The sequence below is a fragment of the Physeter macrocephalus genome, chromosome 4, assembly GCF_002837175.3.
Source record: "Physeter macrocephalus isolate SW-GA chromosome 4, ASM283717v5, whole genome shotgun sequence".
NCBI lineage: Eukaryota > Metazoa > Chordata > Mammalia > Artiodactyla > Physeteridae > Physeter > Physeter macrocephalus.
The window spans coordinates 109,731,590-109,743,992 of record NC_041217.1 but is presented as its reverse complement, the minus strand read 5'-3'; the positions used below and the strand labels follow the sequence as shown (position 1 = coordinate 109,743,992).

Sequence of the window (12,403 nt, the reverse complement as noted above, 5' to 3'; positions counted from 1 at the left end):
ACGAAACCTCCCTCAGTTCAGCTGTCAGGATAGGAATAAAGTTTGAGGTTTAAGCACCAGGTTTTAATGCAGGGGCTAAAACAATGGTGGCCTCGGGCTTCACTAGCTGTCTGTAGCATAGCATTTGCAAGCTGGCAGAGAGGTTTGGGATTGGAGAGGCTTTGTCCGGCTCACACTGGCCAGGATCTTTTGTCCTCCCTCCTCCGGTGCTTTGCTTGGGCTCAGGGTATACTATTGGAACCCTTTTCCTGATGCCCACTGATCCTGACTACTGCAGTGTCCTAAGCCTTCAGATCTGCCCCTGCTCCAGCACTCTGAACACCACCTTGTGGATTCCAGCTCCAAACCTGGGTATTTGATTTCTGGATTTCCTCCTGAGAATGGTTCTCAGCCTCTTCTCTCATGAACTTCCCCCTTGTTAACCTCACTGCACAACCAGCCTCTGACCTCCTGGTTGCGTGAAAAGGCCAGCAGGGCCCCAGACTCTATTTCCGAGAGGCCCTGTCCTGAGTGACAGGGCACTGAACTCAGAACAGCTCTTCTAACTCATTTGCCCATGATTGTCTGCTGCCCTGCGATTTCTCTCATAAATATTTCTTTTATCATTATTTAGCTTTATGGTCTATGGCACAAAGTGTTAAACCATATTTTTCTTTTCTTATAGAGTAAAAAACTCTATTTCCCAGACTCCTTACAGGGAGGCATGTGACTAACTTCTTGCCAATGGACTGTGAGAACGAATGAAGTATGCTGCTTCCAGGTTAGCCCTGAAATAGCGTGTGTGCCTCCGAGCTCTTTCACCTTCCTGCAAGCTGGAGCACAGCAGCCCTGTGATCAGCACTGAACATTCAGACCAGGGCAAAGCCCTAGAAACACAACTCAAGGTAGTCTAGGGACAAGTTTCCATTAATGAGGAGATAAGTGCAGAAACTGTGAATAAACACCTAGAAATGTCTGCGACAATTTGACACTGCTGTGAAATACAAGTGCGTGATCAGTGGAGTATAAACCAAAAGTATTGGTCTTCGGCACACTGGCAATAAAAAAAAATCCAGTCTTTAAACAAAGGGAGTTTGAGAAACATTGCCCTGGTGGATAGTGGAAAAACAAGATAAAAGAAGCCCTTCAAATCCAAATCACTCACCTCAGGACTGTTAACAAGAGAGAAAAATAAACTTCTGTTGTCTTCAAATCACTGTATTCGGAGGCCTCTCTGCCTAAGAAGCCTGCAGCTCTAGGTGCAGGCACTGGAAGGAAACATAATATAAGCAGGCATTGGATGCTCCTCTCAGCTTTTAGCAAGGCATTCCCAGAAAGAGATGAGCTCAGGCAAGGATCGTTTGTAAGCAAAGGTGGAAAAGAATGGTCAGCATCCAGAAGCTGGAGGCCTTGGAAGGTTAGAAAAGTTAACTGCTTCTGCGACCCCATGGAGCAGAAAATAGTATCACTGCTCACAGCCTTTCTCAAAGGCCTCTCAATAAAACATGGCATTGGAACAAAGAAGTCAGGCCGACAGGAAAGAGTAAGCATGCATCCTCCCGCCCAAGTCCATGTTTTAGAGGACTTCAGGGCAGAAACCACTAAGGAGAGGAAAAGAGAGATGGGCTCAGCACAGAAGTTGGGAAAAAAGAAATGCCTAAGACCTTGGTCCAAAATAGAATTTGGATGTGGTAACTGGTGTATGGAACTGACTAGAAGCAAACAGACCAGAAGCCTATAAACTTTTTAAGGAATTATACTGCCGTGGAAGCCACAGAGGGGCCTGGAGCACACACTTTCCAACACCCATTTCAGATATGGCCACAGAGGGTAATGGGCAAGGAAGAACTTCCCAGGGAACAGAGTCAAAGTCAAGACCACCAGGAAGCCTCTCACATAAAGCAGAGGACGTTGACCAGGGCAGGGAAGCCTTAATTCCTGCCCAGCAGGGTTTCATCATGTCTGCTGCATGTCTCCCTTTCTTCTGAATGGGAGTTTTGTTTTGTTTTGTTGTGGTCTGCTTATTTCTATTTCTCCATTGCATAATGGACATTCATTGGTCAGAATAAATAAAGAAATGGACATTTTAGCATGGGTATTTAAAACAGTGTTTGGAGAATGGAAGTCCAGACCAGTGGAGTTCTGGTCACCTAAACACTTTCTAGGAGAGCATGGCAGGCTGTGACACACAGGAGGGCCGGGTAGCGGGGGGAAAGGAGCAGAAGCTTTGGCGTCAGCTGAACCTGGGTCAGATGTAGGCTCATCACTTTCAGCGATGGCTCTAACCTGGCATACTGCCAATCTGGCCAGAGACTTTTCCTTCCTCTCTAAAAATAACTACAACATAATAACTACAACAACTATATAGGATTGTTGAAAGGAAATTAAAGCAATGTTTATAAAGTGCATAGCAAGATTCTTAGGACCTAGGGTGTACTCAATAAATGGTAGATAGTACCTCCCAAGAAAGTTAACTCAAAATTTCCCCAAAATTCAATAGAATATACAACTGGCATTCTGGAATTTTAACTGTTCATGCTCTAAGACTTCAATTTAACAAGGACCAATAACAAAGCCATCCTATACTTACACTAAAATAACTAGAGTCCAGGAAAGACTCTTCTCCTGCCTGAGAGTACGGGCCTAGAGCCACAGTGACTAGGCTTAAGAGACTGCCACTTCCCTCCTCTGTTGCTTGAAACAAAGCAGGGAGGCAGAAGTGTAGAAGGGGGTGAGGAAGCAGAGGAGAGACAATGTGGTGTGGCAGAAGAACACAGGCTTCAGGTTCTGGGTTCAAATAATAGCAGATAAGCAGGTAAGCAGAGTGGTTAAAGAGCATGACCCCCAGAATGAACATCATACTCAACAGTGAAAAACTGAAAGCTTTCCCTTTAAGATCAGAAACAAGACAAGGAGACCCACTCTGGCCACTTCTATTCAACAAAGTATCTCAAGTCCTAGCCAGACAAGACAAGGATATAAAAGGTATCTATATGGGAAAGGAAGGAGTAAAATCATGTTTGCAGATGACATGATCTTATATGTAGAAAACCCTAAAGATCCCACAAAAAATAACTGTTAGAACTAATCGATGAATTCAGTAAGGTTGTACGATACAAAATCAACATACAAAAATCAGTTCCATTTCTATACGCTAACAACGAACAAGCTGAAAAGGAAATTAAGAAAACAATCCCATTTACAATAGCATCATACTGAATAAAATACTTAAGAATAAACATAACCAAGGAGACAAAAGACTTGTATACTCAAAACTACAAAACAATGATGGAAGAAATTAAAGAAGACATAAATAAATGGAAAGACATACTGTGTTCATGGATTAGAATCTAATACTGTTAAGATGTCTATACAACTCAAGGTAATTTACAGATTCAGAACAATTCCTATCAAAATCTCAGCAGCATCTTTTTTTTTACAGAAATAGAAAAAAAAATCCTAAAATTCATGTGAAAACACAAAGGATTCCAAACAGCCATAACAATCTTGAGAAAGAACAAATCTAGAGGCCTCATACTTCCTGGTTTCAAAATATACTACAAAGCAATAGTAATACAAAGTTACAGTCATCAAAAAAGTATGGTTCTGACATAAAGACAGACATATAGACCAATGGAACAGAATAGAGAGCCTAGGAATCAACCCATGCATATATGATCAATTGATCTCTGGCAAAGGTGCCAAGAATATACAATGGGGAAAAGACGGTCTCTTCAACAAATGGTGTTGGGGAAACTGGATATCAAAAGAGCAAAAGAGCATGGCCTCTGGAGATAACGGGCCTGAGCGTGAAGCCTTACTTACCAGCAAGTTAGTTAACCTCTCTGTGCCTTAATTCTATCATCTATAAAATGGGGATAACAACAGCACCTTCTTCCTAAGACTATAGGGAGATTTAAATAAGGTGCTTAGAATAGCCTCTGACACAGAGTGTTAATTTCATTACCGTTATTATCAGTGGGGCCTGAGGATAGTTACTTAACCTCTTTGAGCCTCAATTTCCTCTGTTACAAAAGTGGAGACAAGATCTAACTTGTCAGGTTACTGGGTTACTGGGACAAAGTGAATGAAAGAGCCAATGTAAAGTCCTCAACCCACTGCCAGGCCCAGAGGAGTGAGACAAGTCCAGTAAAGCAACAGGGTAAGTCTGTTTCCAATAGGTTGGGGAGGGGGATCCCAAGAGAGATTACCAGGGAAGGGAGGTCAAAGGAGGCAATCCCTCCCTCAGACAGGGTGGGTCACCCGCATTACAACCCCAAGAACTCCCCTCTACCACCCTGTCCAGGGTCACTAACTGGTGTTTTTCACTACCAGTTGAAACTATTTAGTCCCAGAGAATAAGTATAAAAGGAGTTTAGCCAGCTGGGTTGAAAACCTGATGTTTCACCTTCTAATCATATTACCATGCTTCCTCTAGACTACTCTATCTGGATCTTAGAGTAATCCATCAAAATATATTCACTAATATACCACTGAACAGTTTTCAAAGTGAGTTCATGTCTCTTTTCCCATTTGATCCCATGGTGAGATGGGCAGTGTAGCTTTCTCCATCTTACAGAGAAGAAAATTAAAACTGGGAGACACTGTTTGACTCTGACCAGCTCTCATCCTTCTAGCCCAGGGCTCTTTTTACCACCCTGACCACTGAAGCCTTTTTTCAGTAGTTAATCCTCTAACCCCAAGAGAAATTAAAATGCAGATTTGTTCTCCATAATGACATCAATGCCTTTTGCAAATATTTAGTGATTCCAGAAGTAATACAATGTGGTTGTGGTAAATGTCAATAAAAGTTTGTAAATGTATCTCTACTTAGAATTGTTGACAAAAGCCTATGGGAAAAATCCATAATCAAATGAAAAGGATTGAATAAAACTCTAAATACACGATATAAAATAGCAATGATTAGTCAGTTTGCCTGCTTCTTCAGAGAAAGCTCAGAAGAGCAAGCAACCCAGTTTACTTCTAACATGTTGAACGATATAACGTAAGAAACAGTTTCTCCTAAAGCATTTTACTTTCTCCATCAGCAAAATAGAGACTACCAGTTGAACTAGGCCTCAGACGTCAATTATCTGACTATAGAAATTAGGCTGGAAATTAATTGAGAAAGGCTAGTAATGACCTAGTAGCAATCCATGGAAACCTTTAAAAATGTATATGCTGTTTCTATCTTTGCTTTCTTTCATTCCCATCTTCTTCTCTCTTCCTCTGCCTTCTCTTTCCTTCCCTCCCCAGAACTGAGGGGTCAGCATGTGGCTGAGAACGCAGTATGATGGAGAGAGTTTGGGGAGTTGCACAGAAGCATGGGCTGTGGCTGGGGAGCCACACAGAGTAGTGAGCTGGAGGGACTGGAGGCTGATAAGAAAGCTGCATAGACACATGGGCTAGCAGGCCTGGCACCAAAGGTGAGCAACAGTGGGAAGAGAGATGGACACAGAGGAGGCAGGATGGCCTTTGTGGCTGAGGAGAGGTGGGCTACTCTGAGCAAAGAAGTAAAAATACTGAAGGTAATGAGAGTCAAGTTTCTAACTGCCAGAGAAGATATGTAAAAAGATATAAAGGGATAAGACTAGAAAGATCCTTGGGTGTTGGATTGGAATTGGAGGTATCAGTATAAACTCATGCTTTTATAATATATGGCCTAATGAAGAAAATATATAAATGTGTATGTGTAAATACATATATACATATATTTCCTAGCTCTGTCCTTTGAGAGATCTAAGACACCCCAGTAAAAATGGACACAATCAACCTTCTATATCTTGGTTTCTAAATACCATTCTCTACCAAAAGGGATGACTAACCAGGTGAGGGAAAGTACACGATGAGCCTGGGATGCCTTGTGGTGACAGAAAATGTTTAAATGTTCAATGGATGATAAGGATGTCAAAAGGACAAAGGAGCCAGTTCAAAGGGACTCCCACCGGCCAAACTGAGAACAAATTGAGGATCAAAATAAGAAATTATAGTAAGAGATCTCAACATATTGTATACAAAAGGAATCCACGAATACTTCCTAATATAAATGAATAAATGCATGAAGGAGAAAGAAATTTCTTCCTAATAGCAGAATGCCAACTAACAAATGTGGAAGGAGTGATGGAAATAAAGAATCACCATTTGGCAACCTTCAGAGAGGTGGCTGATTCAGGCAAAAGTCATCAGCGAATGATAAGGCTGTAGGTGGATGTTTAATGAGAAACAAGCTATTAGCATAACCTCAGAACACCTCCCCACAAATACCAATAAGTTTCAAAGGGAAAAATGGTGAATTTAAGGTGGGGAGATCTGGCAAACACCAACATAACCAGGTGATTAAGGCCAATATTCCAGTGGTGGACAAGTTGACATTGTGTACCTTCTAATGCGATGTGCTGAGAAGAGCAGAGTACCCTGCCAAGAACATATGACCTAAGTCTGGTTCTGAAGAAACACCTGCTAGACCCAGGTTGAGAGTCATCTACAAAATGTAAGACCTGCACAACTGCAAGGACTTTAGGAACAGGGAAAGTCTGAGGAACTATTTTACAAAAGACAAGACAAATAAATTTAACATGGATCCTAGATCAGACAGGAAAAAGAGACACTTGGGGAAGTACTGATGAAATATGGATGGGCTCTGTGGACGGGAGTGTTGTACCAGTGTCAACTTCCTGGTTTGGTGGTGCAAGAATTAATTTTATGGGCCAACTTGACTGGGTTAAGGGATGCCCAGGTAGCTGGTAAATCATTATCTGGGTGTGTCCATGAGGGTGTTTCCAGAAGAGATTAGCATTTGGATCTGTAGATTGAGTAAAGAAGATGATCCTCAGCAATGTGGCTGGGTATCATCCAATCCCCTGAGAGACTGAATAGAGCAAAAACGCAGAAGAAGAGCAAATTTGCCTGGTTGCTTGAGCTGGGATATACATCTCCTCCTGCCCTCAGACATCAGAGCTCCTGTTCCCAGGCCTTCAGACTCAGACTGGACTACACTACCAGCTTTCCTCGTTCTTCAGCTTGCAGATGGCAAGACCACAGGATTTCTCAGCCTCCATGATCCCATGAGCCAATTCTTATAATAAACCTCCTCTTACAAATAGCTATATATGTCCTATTTGTTCCATCTCTTTGGAGAATGCTGACTAATCCTAATGTCATTTTTATAGAAAAAAATTATACTTATTTTCTCTTTGCCAGACCCATGTGACAGTTTAGTTCAGGGAAAGGGCTCCCATTTAAAGGACTGGCCTATTAAAAATCAACCACGGCAGGAGGCAGATGATTCAGTGATGTTCTATACCTGATGCCTTGCTTTGATCTTCAATAACTAGTTACTCTCAAGGGCTCTGAGCCTTAACGTTAAATTTCTAGCTCTCCTTAGGAGGTGAATGCCTCTGACTGACTCCACTGACCACCTCTGCTTTATATGGTCTGAGTCCATCTGGGGACAGCTCCAGAATTTCTGAAGAGGAGGGGTTTGGGGGCAGACTGACTGAAAGGGGGCTTGCCTTAAAGCTGCATTTGCAAAGCAAGCACACTGCTTTTATTTAGACTGCATGTTTGTTTGGAGAGCCTTTGGGCAAACTAGTGGCACTTATGGTGGGGGCTAAAGTGCCCTCCGACCCACCCCCGGCACCTGCCAAGCCACCCTTGATGATACCACCGAATCTGCACAAGGCTGCGTCAAAACCAGAGCTAGTAGGTCCTCCAGCCTAATGTCCCAGGGAACAATAAAGACATAGGACTAGCTGATGAGTAATTAGGGGGCTGGCTAACATTGTTTGGAAGGGGTGAGGCAGGCTATACTGGGCAGGCTGTTTTCCAGAGTGACACCCAGTCTGGCCTGGACTAAGGTATATGAATGATTCACATCTGAGGAGGGGAGGCAAGGTCCATGGGAGCAGGGAGGGGCACAGGCAATGGAGTTCAAGGCAGTAGGCAGACAGGACAAGAGGCTAGGGGTCAGGGGCCGCAGAGGCCAGGCCAGGAGATGAAGAGGAATAAGGATGATGACATCAGTCTGGGGAGGAAAGAGGGGGTGGGGACAATGCAGGAAGTCAGACCTTCCTCTCACTGGGCACGACTCTCCTGGCTCACAAGGCAGGTCAGGCAGAGAGCAACACACACCTCTCAGATTGAATTAAATAATTTGCTTAATTGTTTGTGCGGGGGGTGGGGGGATGCCTTGAGTCAGTTTAGTGCTTTGCAGAGTGAACCTCAGAGACTCAAGTTAGCAAGAAGGCACAGGCCAGTGAGGATGGCACTGGGTACCCCGATTCAACGTGTGATGATCACCAGTACCACTCTCCTCTGCCTCATTGGCTGATTAGTTAACTCTGTTTCTGTCCACTAAGAACTGAGATGAGCAGACAGTACAGGTAATTCTAAGAGGGAATTAAAACTTCTTTGGACCTTTGCCCTGTGCCTTCGATCACACAATGTTAGGTAATCTCAGCCCTGAATTTTCTCTTCCTTTCCTATTTCCCACAGAGCAGTTTCTCAACCTTTGGCAGGATTTCCTCCTTGAAATCTCATTTGCCACCAGAAGGCAGGAAAGAGGGGTGTGGAGAGATGGCAGCAATGACCACTTAGCACGTCCAACACCCACATGGAGATCCTCCCACCCCTACAGCCTGCCTGGGGTGTCCCACATCTGGAGGCCCTGTCTCTTTATCCAACATTTATGTGGCCCTCACCAGGTACAAAGCTCTTTCACATGCCTGATTTAATGGGACCCAACACAACCCATGCAGGTAGCTAGAAAAGGAATTATTATCCCCATCGTGTGAATGAGAAAACTGATTCAGAGATGATAAATGATTTATTCAAGGTCACAAGAGCTCACAGGAGTACAATTCTGTACTCCAAATTGCCTCTCTAACCCAGCACTGTGAAAGCACAAACTCTCAGGGCTTCTGCAGACAGCTCTGCACCCCTCACCTCCATCTCTCCCATCCACGGCAGAACTAAGTTCCAGGGATCTCCTCCACATAAACACAGAATCCAGCATGAGGGACAAAGGATCAGCAAGGCCAGACAGGAGGCAGCTCAGTACCTGCAGGAGAAATGATGGAGGGAAGAGCAAAAGGACCATGGCAAGAGAGGAGGAAAGCAAGTAAGGAAAGTGAGCAGACCATCTCTAAATCACCCAGGACTTGGGAATCTATCTTTGCACTCTCACCAGTGCAATGTACATTTGCACCATGTTTATAGAAATGTCAATACTTTATCTAGGAGGAAAAGAGGGCAACCAACATATAAGGAATACTTCCTATATAGCAGAGACCCTGCTAAGTGCTTTCTCTTTTCATCTTGGGAGGTGGATATAATCTTCATTTTTACAGACAAGGAAATTAAGGCTTAGAGAGGTGAAGCAAAGTATACAAGGTTACGAAGCCTGGCCTGGAACAAAGCCTGGTCTTTCTGCAAACCCCTGCTCTTCTCTTTACACCACATTAATAATACCTTAGGCCTGGGCTCTGCCATGTAGAACCTTGCAATCAGACTTAACCACTCTGCTGGGTGTAATCACAGGCTACAGAGCATTTTGAACTAATGTATACTCCACGGAGAATGGTTAGTGGGTAATTCGAGTTATAGTAATTCCCATTCAAGTTACAGTGGTTCCCCCTGCCGCGGCCCAAAGAAATAAGACGCTGGGCTTAGGTTATGGTGGATTTCTGCTCCAAGATGAAACACTTGGGGGAGAGGCAGCCAGCCTTGGGCATGTGTGCCCCACTTTGAGAATGTGTGCCTTGATTGCTGCCTGGCTACAATGCTGTGTGTGCAGTGGTTCCTCTGTGCCTGTGTGTTTTGGAAAAATGAGAGAGAATCAGCATGTAGATTTTCAAATAGGCTCTGATGGACATACATGAAAATAATCCCATATTGGAATGTTTTCATTTCAGTCTTCATTCAGAGAAAACATATGCAGATCTGTTCTATCAAACATCTTGTAAAACAGCCAGATACCTAAAATAGATCTGATCTAACAATATAAAGAGGCTGGTAAACTACTATTTACGCATTTGTCAGACTTAGAAAAGAAATGTGTTATTTCTCGTTTAATCGAAGCTACAAAGTTTTGAATTCTAAAGACAAAAAAAAAAGAAAACCTGAAAATGTGTCAAAATAATCTAGTTACCTGGTAGTAACAATCAATATAAGTTACGTCCAGATGATTGGATGTCCAGTCCCTACATGATACAGTCATACAGTCTCATGGCACAAGAAACAAGTCCAGAAGCTTATCTCAATTACATAAACCCCACTGGTAGGGTTTGCTTGCTGGTCTTTTTAGAATGGCCCAGTTTGTTTAGACAAGCATGGTGTTATTAGAGCCAAGGTTGTGCGTTTCTAACTGTATCACTTCTGTTCAAAAAAGAGGAAAACTCTATTCACAGGCCTCAGACCACACAAAGTTGGATGCAATTCCTCACTGTAAGCAGGGTTAGCAACCACTGATAGGTAGTTCACTGGAAAACCCAACAACTCTCCTTAGCAACACAAAAGTTCATGCATTAATGACATGCTGTGCAGTGCATGAAATAATAAGCGACTTGTAAAGAGATCACCTGTTTGGCATTTACTTTATTCTCCGACTTACAAAAAGCAAGTAGGAACCGTGAGAAGCTAAGCGGCCCTTAACTTCTAAAGTAACGTTCCAAGGCCCGGTAATACTCAGGGCAGCAAAGAAGTGAGGAGGGAGAAGTGTACGACAACGACAGTAACGAAGGGCCGGGAACACACTTCGTGGAAAAGACTCAGTTTAAAAATGCTTTTGAGGGCAGTTTAAATGATGACCTTAATAAGACTAAATTGTTTCCAATACTCACAGTCACTCCTCAAAGTACTTGCTTGAGAAATTTCTAAGCCATTTTAGGTAGTCGCAACTTGTTGAAGGAAAGCAATAAAGTAACGCTGCTACAGAACAAAGCACTTTTGTCTGCCGGTGGTGAGAGGGGGACCGCGGGGACCGTCACTTACTCCCAAAGCACAACCCCCAACAGTGTCACTAGTTAGTTCGTAATAACCATTTCCCAAATCTTTGGATGCCCTGCTTGGTTCGAGCTGTTCCCTAACACACCACCGGATAGGGAGTAACTGAAGGCTGGAAAATGTTATATCCCTAGGCTCCACGAGAGAACCTCGGTTCACCATCGACGGCTGTAAAACCGAGTTTGGAAAAGAAGCACCTGTGCAAAAGCAGAGCGGAGCCTGCGCCCCGCTCTGCGCTCCTCTGCGCCCAACCCACCAGCCCACAGCTGGGGCGGGCGCTACGCGGATTCTGCATCCCGACTGCTTCTCCCTCCTAAATTAAAAAAATTTAAAAAAAGAAGGCGGAAAGGGCAAGATGCGCCACACACCGCCCAAAGAGGGCTGTCCCAGGTACTTGGAATGGGTCTGGGGCCCGGGCTGGACGCCAGGCAACCCCGAAAAGCCTCCCCACGCGCCCCGGCCGGCCGCCGCTCCAGGAACCCACTCACCGCTCACGCTCGCCCGCGCCGCGGAGCCCGGGAGCGGAGACCCCTGCTGCTGCCGCATGCCCTCGGGGCCCAGCGCGACAGGGAAACCAGGGGCCGGGCGCTAGCAGCTGAGGGGGACGTGGCGAGCGGGCGGGCGGCGGCGCGCCTCCTCTCCAGCAGACGCTGAGACCAGCCCGGAACCCGAGGAAAGTTTGGCAGAGCGAGGGGTGGCGCCCAGGGGGCGGAGGGGCCACGTCCCGCCCCGCCCCTCCCCGTCCCTCCCCGCCCCTCCCCGCCCTGCCCGACCTTTCCCACGGGAGAGCGCCCCCCACCGGCGAGGCACGGATCGGCGCTCGGGGGCTCTTCTGCTGATGCCCTTCTGCCCGGGACTGGTCGCCAGGAGTGTGGCCGGCCTCCAGGGGGAGATGGCGCCCACTAAAGGACCGCTAGCACCCACAGGCCCTACAGGGCCGTACCTCGGAGCCCCTTATTAAATCACTGTCCTCCTGTCCCTCTCCTCACTCTCCTCTGCGGGGAGAGATTTATTTGAAGTGGCTTCAGGGAAGTACAGCCCATGTGTGAGGCAAGCTCACCGCCAGGCTGACCACTTGCTCTAAAACTCCAGCTCCAAAGCTATCTGAGGGAGCAGGCAACCAACCCCCAGAGGCCACAGGTGTTCACAGACATTTGGCTTGGGACCCTTCCTGGGCACCTTTTTATTGAAACAGGAAACAAAAAATATTTAAAGTTCTTGTAAGAGAAATCTGGGCCTCTTGGGGTCAATAGTCTTGGATACTTTGTTTTTCAAAGCTGAAATATAAAGCCTCCACTGACCCCCCTTTGGTAAAGAAGAAAGGTGCAAAGTAAAACAATGTTTGTCGTGAAGACTTTGTTCTCTCTGAGCTCTGCAAAGCAAAAAGAGGGCACAGGCGTGCAGAGAGTTGGATTCTCCCGGT

At 45.2% G+C, this 12,403-nt stretch overlaps 1 protein-coding gene across 2 annotated transcripts in view; it reads right to left on the bottom strand.

Annotated features, from left to right (window-relative positions):
- The window catches only part of LPAR3 (lysophosphatidic acid receptor 3), a 72,714-nt gene extending 61,080 nt beyond the window's left edge, over positions 1-11,634 (bottom strand). The window contains exons 1-2 of one of the 2 annotated variants that reach the window (XM_055084498.1): positions 11,469-11,634; positions 1,145-1,247 (exon numbers count right to left, since the gene is read on the bottom strand). The gene's annotated coding sequence lies outside the window, so the exon portion shown is untranslated. The remainder of the gene's footprint in view (positions 1-1,144; positions 1,248-11,468) is intronic. The other variant, XM_007114883.4, reaches the window with a different exon arrangement.
- Positions 11,635-12,403: the final 769 nt, after the last annotated feature.